Source organism: Carassius carassius, chromosome 26 (assembly GCF_963082965.1).
Source record: "Carassius carassius chromosome 26, fCarCar2.1, whole genome shotgun sequence".
In the NCBI taxonomy this organism is placed as follows: Eukaryota; Metazoa; Chordata; class Actinopteri; order Cypriniformes; family Cyprinidae; genus Carassius; species Carassius carassius.
In genome coordinates, this window is record NC_081780.1 from 26565085 (window position 1) to 26574039 (window position 8955).

An 8955-nucleotide genomic window follows, 5' to 3' on the forward strand; every position below is an offset into this window, starting at 1 on the left:
CAACCACAACATTGAACACCGCAGTTTTACAAGTTCACTTTTTTTTTTTTTTTATCGCTGTCCATATAGGTAATATTGACTTGTAAATGATTAACTAACAATCTGGTCAACATAAAGTTCTTTATTTGAGGCACAATTCTACAAGTAAGGTAACTAACTGAAAAAGTGTTGGTGCTTAACTGCTTCATTGAGCTGAAATTTAAACTTAAAACATCTCAAGATAAATGAAATAAAATCTAAATTAAGTATTTTAAGGGCTTCAAACTGAACGTCTCATGGCTCAATGTCTTATGGACTTTCCTCCAGTCACATGCCCCTCGGATGGCCAACTCCTCTAGTTTGGCCTTCTTGGACTTAGGAAGTCGTGGCCTAGTGGTTGGAGAGTTTGACTCCTAACCCTAGGGTGGTGGGTTCCGTACCTTGGGCCGGCAAAACCACGACTGAGATGTCCTTGAGCTACACTAAGTAGACATTCAAAAGGCCCTTTTTACCACCGCCGCGGTGTCCGTAAAGTGCATTTGCAGCCTTTGACCGGTGAGTGGCGCTTTAACCACAAGTTATCAAACAAGCGCATCAAAGCACATTTTCGCTAATAGACGTCAGTTTTGCCTCGCTGATGTGTTAGACTTGATGGCTTCAGTCAGGGAAAATGAAAGAAAAACACTGTAGTTAAAATATTTAATATCCACAGACGAAAGTACTTATGAAGTTATGTGCATTTCTTAGAATGAATTCAAGCAGGACAAATGTCAAGCCTGTGCCTGAGCCTGTGCTTATATTTTCTCTAAGCTAAGTGGTATTAAACCATATTAATTATGCGTTATATTATTCAAAAGAAATTGTGGTTTACTTTGCATCGGAGCATTAAAAGTGGTAGCCTATTTTAGGGTGGTAGGCTACATGGATTAATAAGAAAAATGTCAATATTTTCATATATTATGCCTATATTTTAATTTATATTTTAAATATAAATATATTTTTTCCTTTAATAAAACAACATGCATTTTTGTTATTCGTTACCTGTCCTTTAACTTATTGGGAAAAAGACATTTGTCTGTAAACTGATTAAGAAATTGTTGCATGTTTAAACATGAAGCACTGTATAATTTTGTTCCCATTATTTAGGCCTAAAAAACAGTAATGTTATTACCTTAATGCTGTAAAGACCTTTATTTTTATTTATTTATTTATTTAATACTAGCCCATCATGCATCTAACCATCCACTCAGCTTTAAGAGCTGTTCAGATTAAAACTGGCAGCTCAGCAGTGAGTCAGTGTCATGGACGGAGGACCTGTTCATATATTTTCTAGTCTATATTTCCATCTCGTTATGCCGCTGGTTTAGTTTTTTTTTTTTTCTTATAGAACTTATTTTTAAATTCAGCAGACACTTTCTGTGTGTCTACACCAGACACGAGAGTTGTCATCCGTGCCCCACAGCGCTAAAAGTGTGTCTAAACTTGATGACATCACACTGAAGTGTCAAATCATCTGAATACAGTATCAGTACATTTCATCATGAACAGAACAAGCATCAGTTCACTGATGGGGATCGTGTCCAGTGTATCCATCACTGGGTTCTGTTGTCTTTTGATGGATCACTCCACTTGTGTCCGGTGTAGACCTGGCGTGCGTTTTTTAATGTTTTATTTTACAGCCCTGCTTGTTTTTAATGTTTTTATTAAATATCTGTATTGACTGCATGGTCATATCATCGTATTATTTACTGCCATGCGACCTACAAAAGTAAAGCTTGGCGAGTCGAGCAACGAGCATTGCTGCAGGTTGATTTTTGGCAGATGTGCTGTGCTTGTGTTCGCGCGGTCGTCTTCATTTCTTCAGGTGAAATGTCTCTCACTCGCAGCAGAGTCTGTGAACAGCAACAACTTCCCCTCCGCGCGCACTGATACCAGAAACACGCTTCACCTTCATTCCATGAATAAAGTATTTCAGTATGTTTGAAATGTTATGTTCATAATGTAGCCAAGAAATAATAATAATAAATAATATAACAGGGGAGTTTAAAGTGTCTTAGGTTATTGTGTGTAAACTTTTTTCCCTACCACATGCCAAACTAATAACATTGTAAGCATTACATCTTTGGTGATTTCTGCTGTGAAAATTTTGTATGTGGTGAAAATAACAGTACATTTTTGTCAGTTATTTTATCTAAACAGATCGATTAACTTCTTCAAGTTTTCAAAATCAGATAGCATGCTGATAATGTAGTAGCACTGTAAGATTACATTTGTTTGAATGCATTATTGTGAAAGCGATTGCGTGTGAATGTGCTGTATCTGTTTAAATCATGCTTTAACCCGAAAATAATCAGTAAAAGAAACATACAAACTCTTATAGCCTGTAACATCCCGCTCGACTATTGCTAAATGAGTCTAAATGAGTCTACTCCACCAAACTACTGTTATAAGCATGAGCCCCGTCAGACTGGTCGTGGAGGAGGTGTTGCAACAATATATAGTGATATTCTCAATGTTACCCAGAAAACAGGATACAGGTTTAACTCTTTTGAAATACTTCTGCTAAATGTTACACTGTCAGACATGCAAAAGAAATCTAATGTATCTCTTGCTCTGGCTACTGTGTATAGACCACCAGGGCCGTATACAGAATTCCTAAAAGAATTTGTAGATTTCCTCTCAGACCTTCTAGTTACAGTTGATAAGGCGCTAATCATGGGAGATTTTAATATTCACGTTGATAATGCAAATGATACATTAGGACTTGCGTTTACTGACCTAATAAACTCCTTTGGAGTCAAGCAAAATGTCACCGGGCCCACTCATCGTTTTAATCATACACTAGATCTAATTATATCGCATGGAATCGATCTTACTGCTATAGATATTGTACCCCAATGTGATGATATTACAGACCATTTCCTTGTATCGTGCATGCTGCGTATAACTGATATTAACTATATGTCTCAGCGTTACCGTCTGGGCAGAACTATTGTTCCAGCCACCAAAGACAGATTCGCAAATAACCTGCCTGATCTATCTCAACTGCTATTTGTACCCAAAAATACACATGAATTAGACGAAATTACTGACAACATGGGCACTATTTTCTCTAATACATTAGAAGCTGTTGCCCCCATCAAATTGAAAAAGGTTAGAGAAAAACGTACTGTGCCATGGTATAACAGTAATACTCACTCTCTCAAGAAAGTAACTCGTAGTCTTGAACGCAAATGGAGAAAAACTAACTTGGAAGTTTTTAAAATTGCATGGAAAAACAGTATGTCCAGCTATAGACAGGCTCTAAAAACTGCTAGGGCAGAGCATATCCACAAACTCATTGAAAATAACCAAAACAATCCAAGGTTTTTATTTAGCACAGTGGCTAAATTAACAAATTACCAGACGCCACCTGATTCAAATATTCCACCAACGCTAAATAGTAATGACTTTATGAATTTCTTCACTGATAAAATAGATAACATTAGAAATACAATAGCGAATGTAGATTCTACAGCGTCTAACACTTCAGTTTCATCCATCGCACCCAAAAATAAACTGCAGTGCTTTATAAATATAGGACAGGAAGAGCTAAATAAACTTATCACTGTATCTAAACCAACAACATGTTTATTAGATCCTGTACCCACTAAATTACTAAAAGAGCTGTTACCTGTAGCCGAAGAACCGCTTCTCAATATCATTAACTCGTCGTTATCTTTAGGACACGTCCCAAAACCATTCAATCTGGCGGTTATCAAGCCTCTTATTAAGAAACCAAAACTAGATCCTAGTGTACTGGCAAATTATAGGCCTATTTCAAATCTTCCATTTATGTCTAAAATTTTAGAAAAAGTTGTGTCTGCTCAATTGAGCACCTTCCTGCATAAAAATGATCTGTATGAAGAATTTCAGTCAGGTTTTAGGCCCCACCATAGCACAGAAACTGCACTTGTTAAAATTACAAATGACCTGCTTCTTGCGTCAGATCAAGGCTGCATCTCATTTCTAGTCTTACTTGATCTTAGTGCTGCGTTCGACACCATAGATCATGACATACTCATAGATCGATTACAAAACTATACAGGTATTCAAGGGCAGGCTCTAAGATGGTTTAGATCCTACCTGTCCGATCGCTACCATTTTGTTTACTTAAATGGGGTGTCATCTCATTTATCATCAGTAAAATATGGAGTGCCACAAGGATCCGTCCTAGGTCCCCTTCTATTTTCAATATACATGTTCCGTATTAGAAAATACGGAATTAGCTTCCACTGTTATGCTGATGATACTCAGCTATATATTTAAACGAGACCAGATGAAACTTCCCAATTATCTAAGCTAACAGAGTGTGTTAAAAATGTAAAAGATTGGATGACAAATAATTTTCTCCAATTAAATTCGGATAAGACAGATATTAATTATTGGACCAAAAAACACCACACAGAATCTTGTAGATTACAATCTGCAACTAGACGGATGTACTGTTACTTCCTCTACAGTCAGAAATCTGGGTGTTATATTAGACAGCAATTTGTCTTTTGAAAATCATATTTCCAATGTTACAAAAACCGCATTCTTCCATCTTAGAAACATTGCCAAGCTACGAAACATGTTATCTGTTTCTGATGCAGAAAAGCTAGTTCATGCTTTCATGACCTCTAGACTGGACTATTGTAATGGACTTCTAGGTGGTTGTCCTGCTTCGTCAATAAAAAAGCTACAGGTAGTCCAAAATGCAGCAGCTAGAGTCCTTACCAGGTCAAGAAAATATGATCATATTACCCCAATTTTACAGTCTCTGCACTGGCTACCTATTAAGTTCCGTATCTGTTACAAATTATCATTACTTACCTATAAGGCCCTAAATGGTTTAGCTCCTGCGTACCTAACTAGCCTTCTACCACGCTACAACCCATCACGCACCCTAAGGTCACAAAACGCTGGACTTTTGGTAGTTCCTAGGATAGCAAAGTCCACTAAAGGAGGTAGAGCTTTTTCACATTTGGCTCCCAAACTCTGGAATAGCCTTCCTGATAATGTTCGGGGTTCAGACACACTCTCTCTGTTTAAATCTAGATTAAAAACGCATCTCTTTCGCCAAGCATTCGAATAATGTATCTCTTAAATTGTGAGTGTAGTTGCATCTGCATTTTTATTCTTTAGCTTGGGTTAAACTAATTTTACTTTGTTGGATCAGCAGCTATGCTAATGATGTCTCTATTTTGTTTCTATGTTTTGCCACGGGATGTAACTAGGATTTACACAAGCTCCAGTCTGGATCTCCAGTCCAGTCAAGCTAACCTTGAATCAACAAACAGAACTAACAATTATTGCTACATGTGTGACTGCATCCTATAATTACTATTAATTAATAATATTGATAGTTCATCATCTAGCTGACTACGTCTTGTATTATTATTATTATTTTTATTTTTCTAAAATCCTGTCAAACGTGCACAAACTACTAGCTACTACTAAATATTGTAGAAACATAATTTTCTGTAAAGTTGCTTTGTAACGATTTGTATTGTAAAAAGCGCTATACAAATAAACTTGAATTGAATTGAATATTGCAGTCATTGTAACCTTCTGATCAAGCCATAGCTAAATATGTTTAACATGAATTCTTGCTGAATATGCAGTTATATTATGGGCTGTTGGCATGAATTGTACTCGTGATGGAGCGCTCTTGGAGCGAGTGAAAACCACGACGTTCATATTCTAGTTTTTGTGCAAAAATTATTAATGTGCATTAATGACAGGGAGGCGCCGTTTCATCACTTTAATTTTTTCCTGATAATGAATTTATAATTTTTTTAATTAACATAATATCGTGGTGTCTCACATTCATTAAAAATATATCTACAGAAAGCTTAAAATGTTTTTTAAATGAATTATGTAATCTGTGAATGTTGCATTTCTCTGTCAGAGAGAGCCAGCACTGTGAATTTCATCCTGCAGCCAACAAGAAAACATTTGTTTATTAATAAATAATTAAAATGTCTCATTTTTCACAATTATTAGGCTACTTCTGCATGCGCCTTGTTGCAAACTTAATGCATGTGCTTGAGCGCGGGATATATTAAGATTTGATTATGTAAATTTAATATAAACCACTGATTAGTTGAATATAACAAACGAACGACTAAAACTAGAAAAATCTTACGTGGGGGCAGACCATTTTTTAGTCTATAACCAAAACAACAGTCCTATATAAACTTGTTCAGCAAGTGAAAGCCTCATAAGACACTGTCCATATGAAAGAGCAATTCACACCTTTATCTCGACCCCCAAAAGTCATGCATAACTACCCAAAAACCCAACCCCCTCCAGCAAAATATTACTACGTTGTGTCTGCTCTCGGAAATTTAACAGCATCCAGAGTGGTGAGCCTTCTTACGAATCCTCCCGAAAATGGGAAGTATACGGCACCTAAAACCCACCTGTTGAAAACATTTGAACTGTCAGACGCTGAGAGAGCCAGCAGGCTTTTCTCACTTCAAGGACTGGGTGACAGCAAACCGTCCGAGCTCATGGACCGTATGCTGGATCTTTTGGGTGAACACAGACCTGATTTTCTTTTCATCCAGCTTTTCTTGCGTCAGCTGCCTTCCCAAGTGAGAGCTGCATTAGCCAACACCACAATCACTGACTGTCGTAAACTAGCTGAAGAGGCTGATAAATTTTTCCTGGCAAGTCAGGGACATTTTGTGGCCGCGCTTTTTCCCGCGCACATCTCTTCAGTGATGCGGGACGATGCCACACTCATTGCTGCGACCACTTCTCGTTGGCAGTAGTCTTCTGGCACCCAACAGCCCTCAGGATTGTGTTTCTACCATGCAAAGTTTGGAAACAAGACTAACAAATGCCGTCCATGCAGTTTCTTTGTTTCGGGAAATGCCAGGAGCGGCGCTCAGTAGTAGCCATGAGTGTCGGCCGCGTAGGCAGGCTTTTCATCCGCGATAGCATCTCCGGACGCTGTTTTCTGTGCGACATGGGAGCACAAAGGAGCATCCTGCCTGCATCCCGTTTGGACATGATAAACGACAGCCATGGCCCCCCTATGGAAGCTGCCAACGGTAGCCCCATCCGCACATATGGAACGAGATATGTCGAATTGTGTTTCGGAGGACAGCATTTCGGTTGGGACTTTGTTACTGCAAATGTTGCCGTTCCCCTCCTCGGCGTTGATTTTTTGTGTGCACATGGACTGTTGGTGGATGTAAAGAACCGCCGTCTGATTGATGCTGTCACGTTTTGTTCTTATACATGCATGCTCAGCGAAGCGGACTCCATACGACTGTCTAGCATGCTCTCAGCTTCAGACGATTTCCAACGTCTATTGGCCAGTTTCCCAGACCTCACTCAGCCCACTTTCTCTTCATCTACAGTGAAGCACGGTGTGGAGCACCATCTCGCCACTACAGGTACACCCGTCTACGCCCGTGCTCAGCGCCTCGACCCGACCAAGCTTGCCGTTGCAAAGGCTGAGTTTGCAAACATGGAACGCCTGGGCATAGTACGTCGTTCCGACAGCCCGTGGGCATCACCCCTTCACATCTTCCCCAAACCTGGCGGAGGCTGGCGCCCGTGCGTCCCGAACATACAGGATTTTTCAGCACACCTGGCTGGCAAGGTAATTTTTTCCAAGGTGGACCTCGTACGGGGATATCATCAGGTGCCGGTACACACACTGGACATTCCCAAAATGGCAGTGATCACGCCGTTTGGTCTGTTTGAGTTCCTGCGCATGCCGTTCGGCCTTAAAAACGCCGCCCAATCTTTCCAGCGCCTCATGGACTCAGTTTTGTGGGACCTGCCTTTCCTTTTTGTGTACTTGGATGACATCCTGGTGGCGAGCACGTCCAAGTCTCAGCACCTGGCGCACCTCCGAAACCTTTTTGAGCGGCTTAGCCACCATGGACTAATTGTCAACCCTGCCAAGTGCCAGGGTTGACAATTCGGTCTCTCCACCATCGACTTCCTAGGACACAGAGTCACTAAGGACGGGGCAGTTCCTCTCCCATCAAAGGTGGAGGCAGTCATACAGTTCCCACGCCCGCTCACTGTCAAATCCCTGCAGGAGTTCCTCGGCATGGTGAATTTTTATCACTGCTTCATCCCTCGAGCCGCTCAGCTCATGGGGCCCTTGCACGAGGCCTTAAAAGGTAAACCCAAACACGCTGTGGACTGGACTGAGAGCAGAGTCAAGGCTTTTGATGCCACTAAAGCAGCATTAGCGAACGCCACCATGCTGGCGCATCCTTCTCCTACAGCCCCCATTGCCATCACCTCGGACGCCTCTGATTATGCTGTCGGTGAGGTTTACGAGCAGTGGGTAGGTGGGTCCTGGCAGCCGCTGGCTTTCTTTAGCCGTCAGCTGCGCCCTTGTGAGCGGAAGTGCAGCACTTTCGACCGGGAGCTGCTGGGTATCTACCTCGCCATTAGACACTTTCGTTCCCTGCTGGAAAGTCAACACTTCACTGCTTTTGTGGACCACAAGCCGCTGACTTTTGCCATGGCCAAGGTGGCTGAGCAGTGGTCCGCCCGCCAGCAACGGCATCTGCCTTACATTTCAGAGTTCACCACGGACTTGCAGCACATTGCCGGTAAGAGCAACCACGTGGCGGATTGCCTATCACGGGCTCTGGTGGGGGCAGTCCATCTTGGTGTGGATTACAACCGCATGGCCGTGATTCAGACCACAGACCCAGACGTGCAACGTCTGAAAACCTCGACTACAGGGCTGCAGATCAAGGACGTGGTTTTTGGCAATGCCAGCACAACGCTCCTGTGTGACATCTCCACAGGTAGTCCGTGGCCTATCGTTCCCTCGGGGTGGAGGCGTCAAGTTTTTGATGCCATCCATGGTCTCTCCCACCCAGGTGCGAAAGCGTCACAGAGGCTTGTTTCAGCAAAGTTTGTGTGGCACGGCCTCAAGAAGGACGTTAGGGACTGGGCTAACACCTGTGT